The sequence below is a fragment of the Rutidosis leptorrhynchoides genome, chromosome 11 (assembly GCF_046630445.1).
Source record: "Rutidosis leptorrhynchoides isolate AG116_Rl617_1_P2 chromosome 11, CSIRO_AGI_Rlap_v1, whole genome shotgun sequence".
NCBI classification, from domain to species: Eukaryota; Viridiplantae; Streptophyta; class Magnoliopsida; order Asterales; family Asteraceae; genus Rutidosis; species Rutidosis leptorrhynchoides.
In genome coordinates, this window is record NC_092343.1 from 126,803,736 (window position 1) to 126,818,636 (window position 14,901).

Here is a 14,901-nt window from a genome sequence, read left to right on the forward strand (position 1 = left end):
CATAATTTATAAGATCATATGCGTAGATCATCATGAATTGTTGTATGAACCACCTTCATCATATAATACATTTCTCGGCCCAATTTATATCACAAGCCCAAGTATTAATTGTATTTAACAAGCTCGATATTATCAAACAATAATGAGGTTTCGGTTCAGGAGCCTAAGTCCAAATAATTTATTTTAAAATCATGAATGAGTATTGGTTCGACACAGGAGCCGTAGTTTCATTATCATCATATCATCAATGTCCTAATATCATTTTCACCACCGTATGATCATTAACAAAAACCCAGAAAAAAAAATAATCCGAATAAGATGGTGTTTTGGTAGTTTAAGGTGACGGGTTAACCAGGAATAATGAATCAAAATAGAAATAAAAATAAATAAGTATTGCAGCAGTAATTAAGCATAAACAACGATGGTAGCAGTAGAAGTACCACGGATTTGGGTCTTATTGGAACGATGAACGTAACTACAACAGTAACACACGTTGTAGTAGCTGTAATAAAAAAAATGAATGACAGCGTGGGCAGTTTAACAGTAGTGGTTGTGACTGTCCATGGTGGCTATTCGTGATGTAGCTCGATGTGTGATGGTAGCAGCAAACAACTGGTTTCAACAGCAAGTGGTGGAGTAAATCGAATAAGTAGCAAGCAGAAGTTTATAATGGTCATAAGTAATGGTGATTAGGTTATAACCAAGAGTTGTGTGGTGGTTATTTACGAATGAGAGGTGGTGAGTGTGGCAACGGTTAGGGTTGTAGGAAGGCAGTAGTCGATCTATATAAATAATGGGTTTTAGCGGCCAAATTCCAAGGTACTAGTCCACTAGTAGTCCCAAACAAAATAGTTTAGTATTAATCAGCCCAACTGAATAACATTCAGCCTCAAAATCATTGTTCGATCCAACATAAATTAGTGGATTTGTCTATGGCCCAAATCAAGTTGTGTGGTTTGATTATAAAAAGATCTAGACGTTGAAATTTGTTGAACATGTGGGGTTATCTCTTGTTGGAAGTGTCTGCCATTTAGAAATGTAAGGAGCGTGTTCTAATAATTTAAACATCAACAAAAATGACGTGTGGTTTATGGTTTATATCAAAGCAACCAAAAGAAAGAAAAGAAAAAAAATGTATATATAAAGTCACGATGGTGGTTGATCAATTATTAGTATAGCAGCGTGTGACCGTCAACAGGAAATGAATTTGCAGCGTGAGTGTTTTCGAGAAAAAAAATAGCAGTTTGTTTGTTTTTTAGTGGTGTTGTACCTCGTATGAACTAGAAACAAAATCGTATGCAGCAACAGTTATGAGTCTTTCAGCTGTTACAGTCAATTAGAAATAGGTTTTGCATCATATAAAGTAGGTTTACGAGGAAAGAAAAAAAATATGAAGGAAAAGTGGATGAAGGTGGTGATGCTCACGGGTTGTAAAAATAGAAGAGAAGGAAAGAGATAAATAGAGAAATGGTGAATAAGGTGGTTCTTGGGTTGGTTAACTCGATAAAACAGTGAAGTATTTGCGACAAAAATGGAGCAACATAAAATGAAAGAAAAAGAGAAGAAAAAAATAGTAATGAGTATGATGGTTTGCAATGTTTGTTTGCTCGAAAGAAAACATAATCAGTTTAGTAGTAGCGTAGCAGTAGGCTTTTTTGTAATGGCATTTGATCATGGTGGTTGTTGAGTGAACAACAAGCAGTGGCTGAGTAAAAGCAAGAATGGAATAATTGGTGATGATTTGTTGTCATTCGAACAAGAAGAAAAAAAGAAACACAAATTGTTAATGGTGATTCAACGGGGTGGGTTTGAAGATGAGGGTGATTATTGATGGTTGTTGCTCACGATACAAGGTTGTAGTTGTGGTGATGGTTTGTTGATCAACGGAAAGAAACAGAAGAGGAAGGAATCACAGCTCAAGTTATGGTTCATAAAAGTGATTTATGGTTTCTGATTTAAATAGAAGTATGATAATTTAGTGATCGGGTTTTTACTAGAACATAGAAAGAAGTAAGATGTGGAGATGATAAATGGGTAGTCTTGTTGGGTGTTGGAGTCGTAAAAAAAAGAAAGCAAAAAGAATGATGTGGCTTTGGGTTATGAATTGAATCCAAAAACAGTATTCGAATCATTCACTCAATCAGTGGATGATATTTTATTATAATAATAATAAAACATAAGAATGTGAATTCAATTTAAAATAGTAGAGCCATCGTTTACTGTATAATTAAGTAATTATTCAGTCGATATAAATTAAATAGGGAATGTTTCATGATCCGTTGATAATCAGTGGCGGATAAAAGTTTTCAGGAAAGTCCTAAAATTTTAAATTAAATAACTTTATTTATTTCAGTCTTTTAGGGTGTAAAATTGGTCATTAATTATATACAATTATTTAAATAAAAATTAAATTAATTATGAGCTCCCATCCCCAAGTAAAAATACTAAATGTTAAAATTAATCAAATAGATTCTAATTATATTTTTAACAAAGCTATAATTCGTATAACTTATTTTCGGATCACCGTTTATTTCAAAATTACATAAGTTTGAATTTAACTTGCTATATCAATCGAAAAATCAAACGAGTATTACAATCATTTACTATTTATTTTTAATATACTTTATTTAGATATATTTTAAATAATGATTATAATAATATCCTATTTTTTATTTTATTAATAACAACAACAAAAAATTCTTCAAATTATATTTCGAACTATTATTTATATATACATACACACATAACTATTTACAATTAATTGTTCTTAAATCGTCGAGAGCAGTCGAAGGGTAAATAAATACATGAACACAGTTCAAAGTTTTTGAGGTTTCAACATTACAGATTTTTGCTTATCGTGTTGAAATCATATAAAGATTTAAGTTTAAATGTGGTCAGAAATTTCCAGGTCGTCACAGTACCTACACGTTAAAGAAATTTCGTCCCGAAATTTGAGTGAGGTGGCCATGGCTAACAATAAAAATGTTTTCATGACGAATATGAGTTGATAAATAGAGTGTTATCATCATTGGATAATATGGATAAAATAATTCGATTATTTAAAGAGCACGAATGAAGGCTATCACAAAAGAGTGAAATGAGAAAATAAAGCCTCACCATATTTTTTGACGTAGGTATGATTGATTTCCGAAGTTCAAGGAATCTTGAGGAAATCTCTGTAATAAGATTTAATTCTTTGATAATTAAGGAAATTAGGATATTCTTTTCTTAAATGCGATAATCTGTTTCGATTGCTCTGTCGGATATTTTACTATAAACCTACTCCCTTCGTTTCCTTTATATTTTGGAGTTCCCTCCTTTTATTTTCTCTTCCCGTCTTTAAGTCAAGCGAATAATGGTCCAGAATTCGTAGGTATAAAGTTTCGAATGAACATGACTAATGTTCTAAGAGAGAGATTGTAATAGTACGGTCTTGATTGGTTAAATTACCAGAATTCAAGAGATAAGATAGAACTATCAGGAATATATGTTCTCGATATGTGTGGAGATTAGGTAGAATGTAAGAGTCGTATAACATGGCACATGATGACGTTATGGTCTGTGAATCATCAAGCTCCATTAGAAACTCAGCATGACTTACTGTAATATAATCACGTTGATCAAGTGTCATTATATTATACTAACTCATGCTTCAGTTCCTAACACTACTCCAAAATCATTCATAATTTAAGCTCGAAGGTTTACAGAATATAGAAACTAAACAGTTTCCTTTATAATATAATACAGATAGTACGAAGAGATAAATAATTTCGGACGAGAATATTTATGAAAATATCTTCAGAAATATCAAAGATATTTATGATGATATTTTGGAATTTCTGAAATGTCCCGTTCTTATTGATTAAAAACGTTCCATATTAATTAATTTCGTTGCGAGGTTTTGACCTCTATATGAGACGTTTTTCAAAGACTGCATTCATTTTTAAAACAAACCATAACCTTTATTTCATAAATAAAGGTTTAAAAAGCTTTACGTAGATTATCAAATAATGATAATCTAAAATATCCTGTTTACACACGACCATTACATAATGGTTTACAATACAAATATGTTACATCGAAATCAGTTTCTTGAATGCAGTTTTTACACAATATCATACAAACATGGACTCCAAATCTTGTCCTTATTTTAGTATGCAACAGCGGAAGCTCTTAATATTCACCTGAGAATAAACATGCTTTAAACGTCAACAAAAATGTTGGTGAGTTATAGGTTTAACCTATATATATCAAATCGTAACAATAGACCACAAGATTTCATATTTCAATACACATCCCATACATAGAGATAAAAATCATTCATATGGTGAACACCTGGTAACCGACATTAACAAGATGCATATATAAGAATATCCCCATCATTCCGGGACACCCTTCGGATATGATATAAATTTCGAAGTACTAAAGCATCCGGTACTTTGGATGGGGTTTGTTAGGCCCAATAGATCTATCTTTAGGATTCGCGTCAATTAGGGTGTCTGTTCCCTAATTCTTAGATTACCAGACTTAATAAAAAGGGGCATATTCGATTTCGATAATTCAACCATAGAATGTAGTTTCACGTACTTGTGTCTATTTTGTAAATCATTTATAAAACCTGCATGTATTCTCATCCCAAAAATATTAGATTTTAAAAGTGGGACTATAACTCACTTTCACAGATTTTTACTTCGTCGGGAAGTAAGACTTGGCCACTGGTTGATTCACGAACCTATAACAATATATACATATATATCAAAGTATGTTCAAAATATATTTACAACACTTTTAATATATTTTGATGTTTTAAGTTTATTAAGTCAACTGTCCTCGTTAGTAACCTACAACTAGTTGTCCATAGTTAGATGTACAGAAATAAATCGATAAATATTATCTTGAATCAATCCACGACCCAGTGTATACGTATCTTAGTATTGATCACAACTCAAACTATATATATTTTGGAATCAACCTCAACCCTGTATAGCTAACTCCAACATTCACATATAGAGTGTCTATGGTTGTTCCGAAATATATATAGATGTGTCGACATGATAGGTCGAAACATTGTATACGTGTCTATGGTATCTCAAGATTACATAATATACAATACAAGTTGATTAAGTTATGGTTGGAATAGATTTGTTACCAATTTTCACGTAGCTAAAATGAGAAAAATTATCCAATCTTGTTTTACCCATAACTTCTTTATTTTAAATCCGTTTTGAGTGAATCAAATTGCTATGGTTTCATATTGAACTCTATTTTATGAATCTAAACAGAAAAGTATAGGTTTATAGTCGGAAAAATAAGTTACAAGTCGTTTTTGTAAAGGTAGTCATTTCAGTCGAAAGAACGACGTCTAGATGACCATATTAGAAAACATACTTCCACTTTGAGTTTAATCATAATTTTTGGATATAGTTTCATGTTCATAATAAAAATCATTTTCTCAGAATAACAACTTTAAAATCAAAGTTTATCATAGTTTTTAATTAACTAACCCAAAACAGCCCGCGGTGTTACTACGACGGCGTAAATCCGATTTTACGGTGTTTTTCGTGTTTCCAGGTTTTAAATCATTAAGTTAGCATATCATATAGATATAGAACATGTGTTTAGTTGATTTTAAAAGTCAAGTTAGAAGGATTAACTTTTGTTTGCGAACAAGTTTAGAATTAACTAAACTATGTTCTAGTGATTACAAGTTTAAACCTTCGAATAAGATAGCTTTATATGTATGAATCGAATGATGTTATGAACATCATTACCACCTTAAGTTCCTTGGATAAACCTACTAGAAAAGAGAAAAATGGATCTAGCTTCAATGGATCCTTGGATGGCTCGAAGTTCTTGAAGCAGAATCATGACACGAAAACAAGTTCAAGTAAGATCATCACTTGAAATAAGATTGTTATAGTTATAGAAATTGAACCAAAGTTTGAATATGATTATTACCTTGTATTAGAATGATAACCTACTGTAAGAAACAAAGATTTCTTGAGGTTGGATGATCACCTTACAAGATTGGAAGTGAGCTAGCAAACTTGAAAGTATTCTTGATTTTATGAAACTAGAACTTTTGGAATTTATGAAGAACACTTAGAACTTGAAGATAGAACTTGAGAGAGATCAATTAGATGAAGAAAATTGAAGAATGAAAGTGTTTGTAGGTGTTTTTGGTCGTTGGTGTATGGATTAGATATAAAGGATATGTAATTTTGTTTTCATGTAAATAAGTCATGAATGATTACTCATATTTTTGTAATTTTATGAGATATTTCATGCTAGTTGCCAAATGATGGTTCCCACATGTGTTAGGTGACTCACATGGGCTGCTAAGAGCTGATCATTGGAGTGTATATACCAATAGTACATACATCTAAAAGCTGTGTATTGTACGAGTACGAATACGGGTGCATACGAGTAGAATTGTTGATGAAACTGAACGAGGATGTAATTGTAAGCATTTTTGTTAAGTAGAAGTATTTTGATAAGTGTATTGAAGTCTTTCAAAAGTGTATAAATACATATTAAAACACTACATGTATATACATTTTAACTGAGTCGTTAAGTCATCGTTAGTCGTTACATGTAAGTGTTGTTTTGAAACCTTTAGGTTAACGATCTTGTTAAATGTTGTTAACCCAATGTTTATAATATCAAATGAGATTTTAAATTATTATATTATCATGATATTATCATGTATGAATATCTCTTAATATGATATATATACATTAAATATCTTTACAACGATAATCGTTACATATATGTCTCGTTTAAAAATCATTAAGTTAGTAGTCTTGTTTTTACATATGTAGTTCATTGTTAATATACTTAATGATATGTTTACTTATCATAGTATCATGTTAACTATATATATATCCATATATATGTCATCATATAGTTTTTACAAGTTTTAACGTTCGTGAATCACCGGTCAACTTGGATGGTCAATTGTCTATATGAAACATATTTCAATTAATCAAGTCTTAACAAGTTTGATTGCTTAACATGTTGGAAACATTTAATCATGTAAATATCAATCTCAATTAATATATATAAACATGGAAAAGTTCGGGTCACTACAGTACCTACCCGTTAAATAAATTTCGTCCCGAAATTTTAAGCTGTTGAAGGTGTTGACGAATCTTCTGGAAATAGATGCGGGTATTTCTTCTTCATCTGATCTTCACGCTCCCAGGTGAACTCGGGTCCTCTACGAGCATTCCATCGAACCTTAACAATTGGTATCTTGTTTTGCTTAAGTCTTTTAACCTCACGATCCATTATTTCGACGGGTTCTTCGATGAATTGAAGTTTTTCGTTGATTTGGATTTCATCTAACGGAATAGTGAGATCTTCTTTGGCAAAACATTTCTTTAAATTCGAGACGTGGAAAGTGTTATGTACAGCCGCGAGTTGTTGAGGTAACTCTAGTCGGTAAGCTACTGGTCCGACACGATCAATAATCTTGAATGGTCTAATATACCTTGGATTTAATTTCCCTCGTTTACCAAATCGAACAACGCCTTTCCAAGGTGCAACTTTAAGCATGACCATCTCTCCAATTTCAAATTCTATATCTTTTCTTTTAATGTCAGCGTAGCTCTTTTGTCGACTTTGGGCGGTTTTCAACCGTTGTTGAATTTGGATGATCTTCTCGGTAGTTTCTTGTATAATCTCCGGACCCGTAATCTGTCTATCCCCCACTTCACTCCAACAAATCGGAGACCTGCACTTTCTACCATAAAGTGCTTCAAACGGTGCCATCTCAATGCTTGAATGGTAGCTGTTGTTGTAGGAAAATTCTGCTAACGGTAGATGTCGATCCCAACTGTTTCCGAAATCAATAACACATGCTCGTAGCATGTCTTCAAGCGTTTGTATCGTCCTTTCACTCTGTCCATCGGTTTGTGGATGATAGGCAGTACTCATGTCTAGACGAGTTCCTAATGCTTGCTGTAATGTCTGCCAGAATCTTGAAATAAATCTGCCATCCCTATCAGAGATAATAGAGATTGGTATTCCATGTCTGGAGATGACTTCCTTCAAATACAGTCGTGCTAACTTCTCCATCTTGTCATCTTCTCTTATTGGCAAGAAGTGTGCTGATTTGGTGAGACGATCAACTATTACCCAAATAGTATCAAAACCACTTGCAGTCCTTGGCAATTTAGTGATGAAATCCATGGTAATATTTTCCCATTTCCATTCCGGGATTTCGAGTTGCTGAAGTAGACCTGATGGTTTCTGATGCTCAACTTTGACCTTAGAACACGTCAAACATTCTCCTACGTATTTAGCAACATCGGCTTTCATACCCGGCCACCAAAAATGTTTCTTGAGATCCTTGTACATCTTCCCCGTTCCAGGATGTATTGAGTATCTGGTTTTATGAGCTTCTCTAAGTACCATTTCTCTCATATCTCCAAATTTTGGTACCCAAATCCTTTCAGCCCAATACCGGGTTCCGTCTTCCCGAATATTAAGATGCTTCTCCGATCCTTTGGGTATTTCATCCTTTAAATTTCCCTCTTTTAAAACTCCTTGTTGCGCCTCCTTTATTTGAGTAGTAATGTTATTATGAATCATTATATTCATAGATTTTACTCGAATGGGTTCTCTGTCCTTCCTGCTCAAGGCATCGGCTACCACATTTGCCTTCCCCGGGTGGTAACGAATCTCAAAGTCGTAATCATTCAATAATTCAATCCACCTACGCTGCCTCATATTCAGTTGTTTCTGATTAAATATGTGTTGAAGACTTTTGTGGTCGGTATATATAATACTTTTGACCCCATATAAGTAGTGCCTCCAAGTCTTTAATGCAAAAACAACCGCGCCTAATTCCAAATCATGCGTCGTATAATTTTGTTCGTGAATCTTCAATTGTCTAGACGCATAAGCAATCACCTTCGTTCGTTGCATTAATACACAACCGAGACCTTGCTTTGATGCATCACAATAAATCACAAAATCATCATTCCCTTCAGGCAATGACAATATAGGTGCCGTAGTTAGCTTTTTCTTCAATAACTGAAACGCTTTCTCTTGTTCATCATTCCATTCAAATTTCTTCCCTTTATGCGTTAATGCAGTCAAGGGTTTTGCTATTCTGGAAAAGTCTTGGATGAACCTTCTGTAGTAACCATCTAGTCCTAAAAACTGGCGTATGTGTTTCGGAGTTTTCGGGGTTTCCCAATTTTCAACAGTTTCTATCTTTGCCGGATCCACCTTAATACCTTCTTTGTTCACTATGTGACCGAGGAATTGAACTTCTTCCAACCAAAATGCACACTTTGAAAACTTAGCGTACAATTCTTCCTTCCTCAATACTTCTAACACCTTTCTCAAATGTTCACCGTGTTCTTGGTCATTCTTTGAGTAAATAAGTATGTCATCAATGAAAACAATGACAAACTTGTCAAGGTATGGTCCACACACTCGGTTCATAAGGTCCATGAACACAGCTGGTGCATTAGTTAAACCAAACGGCATGACCATAAACTCGTAATGACCGTAACGTGTTCTGAAAGCAGTCTTTGGAATATCATCTTCTTTCACCCGCATTTGATGATACCCGGAACATAAGTCAATCTTTGAATAAACAGACGAGCCTTGTAGTTGATCAAATAAGTCATCGATTCTCGGTAGTGGGTAGCGGTTCTTGATGGTAAGTTTGTTCAACTCTCGGTAGTCGATACACAACCTGAATGTACCATCTTTCTTCTTGACAAACAAAACAGGAGCTCCCCACGGTGATGTGCTTGGTCGAATGAAACCACGCTCTAAAAGTTCTTGTAATTGGCTTTGTAGTTCTTTCATCTCGCTGGGTGCGAGTCTGTAAGGAGCACGAGCTATTGGTGCAGCTCCTGGTACAAGATCTATTTGAAATTCAACGGATCGATGTGGGGGTAATCCCGGTAATTCTTTCGGAAATACATCGGGAAATTCTTTTGCGACGGGAACATCATTGATGCTCTTTTCTTCAGTTTGTACTTTCTCGACGTGTGCTAGAACAGCATAGCAACCTTTTCTTATTAGTTTTTATGCCTTCAAATTACTAATAAGATGTAGCTTCGTATTGCCCTTTTCTCCGTACACCATTAAGGGTTTTCCTTTTTCTCGTATAATGCGAATTGCATTTTTGTAACAAACGATCTCCGCTTTCACTTCTTTCAACCAGTCCATACCGATTATCACATCAAAACTCCCTAACTCTACTGGTATCAAATCAATCTTAAATGTTTCGCTAACCAGTTTAATTTCTCGATTCCGACATATATTATCTGCTGAAATTAATTTACCATTTGCTAATTCGAGTAAAAATTTACTATCCAAAGGCGTCAATGGACAACTTAATTTAGCACAAAAATCTCTACTCATATAGCTTCTATCCGCACCCGAATCAAATAAAACGTAAGCAGATTTATTGTCAATAAGAAATGTACCCGTAACAAGCTCCGGGTCTTCCTGTGCCTCTGCCGCATTAATATTGAAAACTCTTCCACGGCCTTGTCCATTCGTGTTCTCCTGGTTCGGGCAATTTCTAATAATGTGGCCCGGTTTTCCACATTTATAACAAACTACATTGGCATAACTTGCTCTGACACTACTTGCTCCGCCATTACTCATTCCGACACCATTTGTTCCTTTCGTTCTATTAACCCCTGGTCCGTAGACCTCACACTTCGCCGCGCTATGACCATTTCTTTTACACTTGTTGCAAAATTTGGTGCAGAACCCCGAGTGATTCTTTTCACACCTTTGGCATAGCTGCTTCTGATTGTTGTTGTTGTTGCAGTTATTATTGTTGTTGGGATGATTGTTGTAGTTGCTGTTGTTGTTGTTGTTGTTGTTGTTGGGCCGTTTGTTGTAGTTGCGATTGATGTTGCAATTGTTGGGATAATTGTTGCGATTATTGTTGTAATTGCTGTTGTTGTTGTATTGGTGATTCTTATCACCGTTTTCCTCCCACTTTCTTTTGACTTGCTTCACATTGGCCTCTTCAGCAGTCTGTTCTTTAATTCTTTCTTCAATTTGGTTCACGAGTTTGTGAGCCATTCTACATGCCTGTTGTATGGAGGCGGGCTCGTGTGAACTTATATCTTCTTGGATTATTTCCGGTAATCCTTTCACAAACGCGTCGATCTCCTCTTCCTCATCTTCGAATGCTCCCGGACACAATAGGCACAATTCTATGAATCGTCTTTCGTACGTGGTAATATCAAATCTTTGGGTTCGTAACCCTCTAAGTTCTGTCTTGAGCTTATTGACCTCGGTTCTGGGACGGTACTTCTCGTTCATCAAGTGCTTGAATGCTGACCACGGTAGTGCGTACGCATCGTCTTGTCCCACTTGCTCTAGATAGGTATTCCACCATGTTAACGCAGAACCTGTGAAGGTATGCGTAGCGTACTTTACTTTGTCCTCTTCAGTACACTTACTTATGGCAAACACCGATTCGACCTTCTCGGTCCACCGTTTCAATCCGATCGGTCCTTCGGTTCCATCAAATTCCAAAGGTTTGCGGCAGTGAAATCTTTGTAGGTGCATCCTACACGATTTCCTGTACTGCTAGATCCAAGGTTATTGTTGGTATGTAGCGCAGCCTGTACTGCGGCTATGTTTGAAGCTAGAAAAGTACGGAATTCCTCTTCATTCATATTCACGGTGTGTCGAGTAGTCGGTGCCATTTCCTTCAAAATAGTTAAATGGAACAAGTTAATCATACAGAATATTAAGAGTAGTTAATAGTATTTCGTAGCATAATATGAACTCATTTATAAAAGCTTTTTCTTCATATTAGCGTTTTATAAGTTTAAATTCGGGTAGTACCTACCCGTTAAGTTCATACTTAGTAGCTAATATACAATTCAACTACTACAATTCTATATGAAAAACTGATTATAATAATATTTCGCGTTCAAACTTTTATACAATATTTTACAAACTTACAATACCGCTTATTTTACATAAAGCATGAAATATAGCACACAATAACTTTGATACAAGATAGTTGTGAAGATAATTCTAGCTAGTACACAAGTCGTTCAGCAAAGGCAATAAAGACACGTAATTCATACGTCCAGAAACAAGTCATGCATTCTGGTTTTACTAGGACTACTTCCCATCCTTGGTCTTGTGCAACATAACCGTTATGGCCGTTGATAAGACAGCGTGTTGTAACGTCGTCAAAGGGACGAGGGTTACGTAATGTCCAACAGTCCCGTAATAATCTAAAAACCTCATTTCTTACCCCAATTACCGACTCCGTCACTTGTGGAAACGTTTTGTTTAATAGTTGTAGCCCGATGTTCTTGTTCTCACTTTGGTGAGAAGCGAACATTACTAATCCGTAAGCATAACATGCTTCTTTATGTTGCATGTTAGCCGCTTTTTCTAAATCACGAAGTCCAATATTCGGATATATTGAGTCAAAATAATTTCTTAACCCGTTGCGTAAAATAGCATTTGGGTTCCCCGCAATATATGCGTCAAAGTAAACACATCGTAACTTATGGGTTTCCCAATGTGATATCCCCCATCTTTCAAACGAAAGTCTCTTATAAACCAAGACATTCTTGGAACGTTCTTCGAATGTCTTACAAACTGATCTCGCCTTAAATAGTTGTGCCGAGGAATTCTGGCCGACTCTAGACAAGATTTCATCAATCATGTCTCCGGGTAGGTCTCTTAAAATATTGGGTTGTCTATCCATTTTGTGTTTTTAAACTGTAAAATAGACAAGAGTTAGATTCATAAAAAAATACTTATTAATACAAGCAATTTTTACATATATCATAAAGCATAAGAACACTATATTACATATATTACACCACACGAATACAACTATCTTATTCCGACTCGCTCGTTTCTTCTTCTTCGGTTTTGGTTCGTTTTGCCAAGTTTCTAGGGATATATGATGTTCCCCTAATACGAGCCGTCGTTGTCCACATTGGTTTAGAAAAACCTGGTGGTTTAGAGGTTCCCGGGTCATTGTTACAACTTAAGGACTTCGGGGGTTGACGATACATATAAAGTTCATCGGGGTTGGAATTAGATTTCTCTATTTTTATGCCCTTTCCCTTATTATTTTCTTTTGCCTTTTTAAATTCAGTTGGGGTAATTTCTATAACATCATCGGAATTCTCGTCGGAATCCGATTCATCGGAGAATTGGTAATCCTCCCAATATTTTGCTTCCTTGGCGGAAACACCATTGACCATAATTAACCTTGGTCGGTTGGTTGAGGATTTTCTTTTACTTAACCATTTTATTATTTCCCCCACCGGTTCTATTTCTTCATCCGGTTCCGATTCTTCTTCCGGTTCCGATTCTTCTTCCGGTTCCTCTTCGGGAACTTGTGAATCAGTCCACGAATCATTCCAATTTACATTTGACTCTTCATTATTATTAGGTGAGTCAATGGGACTTGTTCTAGAGGTAGACATCTATCACATAATATCAAACGAGTTAAGAGATTAATATATCACATAATATTCACATGTTAAAAATATATAGTTTCCAACAAAATTTGTTAAGCAATCATTTTTCAAGTAAACACGGTCAAAGTCCAGACTCACTAATGCATCCTAACAAACTCGATAAGATACACTAATGCAAAATTCTGGTTCTCTAAGAACAACGCTCGGATACCAACTGAAATGTCCCGTTCTTATTGATTAAAAACGTTCCATATTAATTGATTTCGTTGCGAGGTTTTGACCTCTATATGAGACGTTTTTCAAAGACTGCATTCATTTTTAAAACAAACCATAACCTTTATTTCATAAATAAAGGTTTAAAAAGCTTTACGTAGATTATCAAATAATGATAATCTAAAATATCCTGTTTACACACGACCATTACATAATGGTTTACAATACAAATATGTTACATCGAAATCAGTTTTTTGAATGCAGTTTTTACACAATATCATACAAACATGGACTCCAAATCTTGTCCTTATTTTAGTATGCAATAGCGGAAGCTCTTAATATTCACCTGAGAATAAACATGCTTTAAACGTCAACAAAAATGTTGGTGAGTTATAGGTTTAACCTATATATATCAAATCGAAACAATAGACCACAAGATTTCATATTTCAATACACATCCCATACATAGAGATAAAAATCATTCATATGGTGAATACCTGGTAACCGACATTAACAAGATGCATATATAAGAATATCCCCATCATTCCGGGACACCCTTCGGATATGATATAAATTTCGAAGTACTAAAGCATCCGGTACTTTGGATGGGGTTTGTTAGGCCCAATAGATCTATCTTTAGGATTCGCGTCAATTAGGGTGTCTGTTCCCTAATTCTTAGATTACCAGACTTAATAAAAAGGGGCATATTCGATTTCGATAATTCAACCATAGAATGTAGTTTCACGTACTTGTGTCTATTTTGTAAATCATTTATAAAACCTGCATGTATTCTCATCCCAAAAATATTAGATTTTAAAAGTGGGACTATAACTCACTTTCACAGATTTTTACTTCGTCGGGAAGTAAGACTTGGCCACTGGTTGATTCACGAACCTATAACAATATATACATATATATCAAAGTATGTTCAAAATATATTTACAACACTTTTAATATATTTTGATGTTTTAAGTTTATTAAGTCAACTGTCCTCGTTAGTAACCTACAACTAGTTGTCCATAGTTAGATGTACAGAAATAAATCGATAAATATTATCTTGAATCAATCCACGACCCAGTGTATACGTATCTCAGTATTGATCACAACTCAAACTATATATATTTTGGAATCAACCTCAACCCTGTATAGCTAACTCCAACATTTACATATAGAGTGTCTATGGTTGTTCCGAAATATATATAGATGTGTCGACATGATAGGTCGAAACAATGTATAC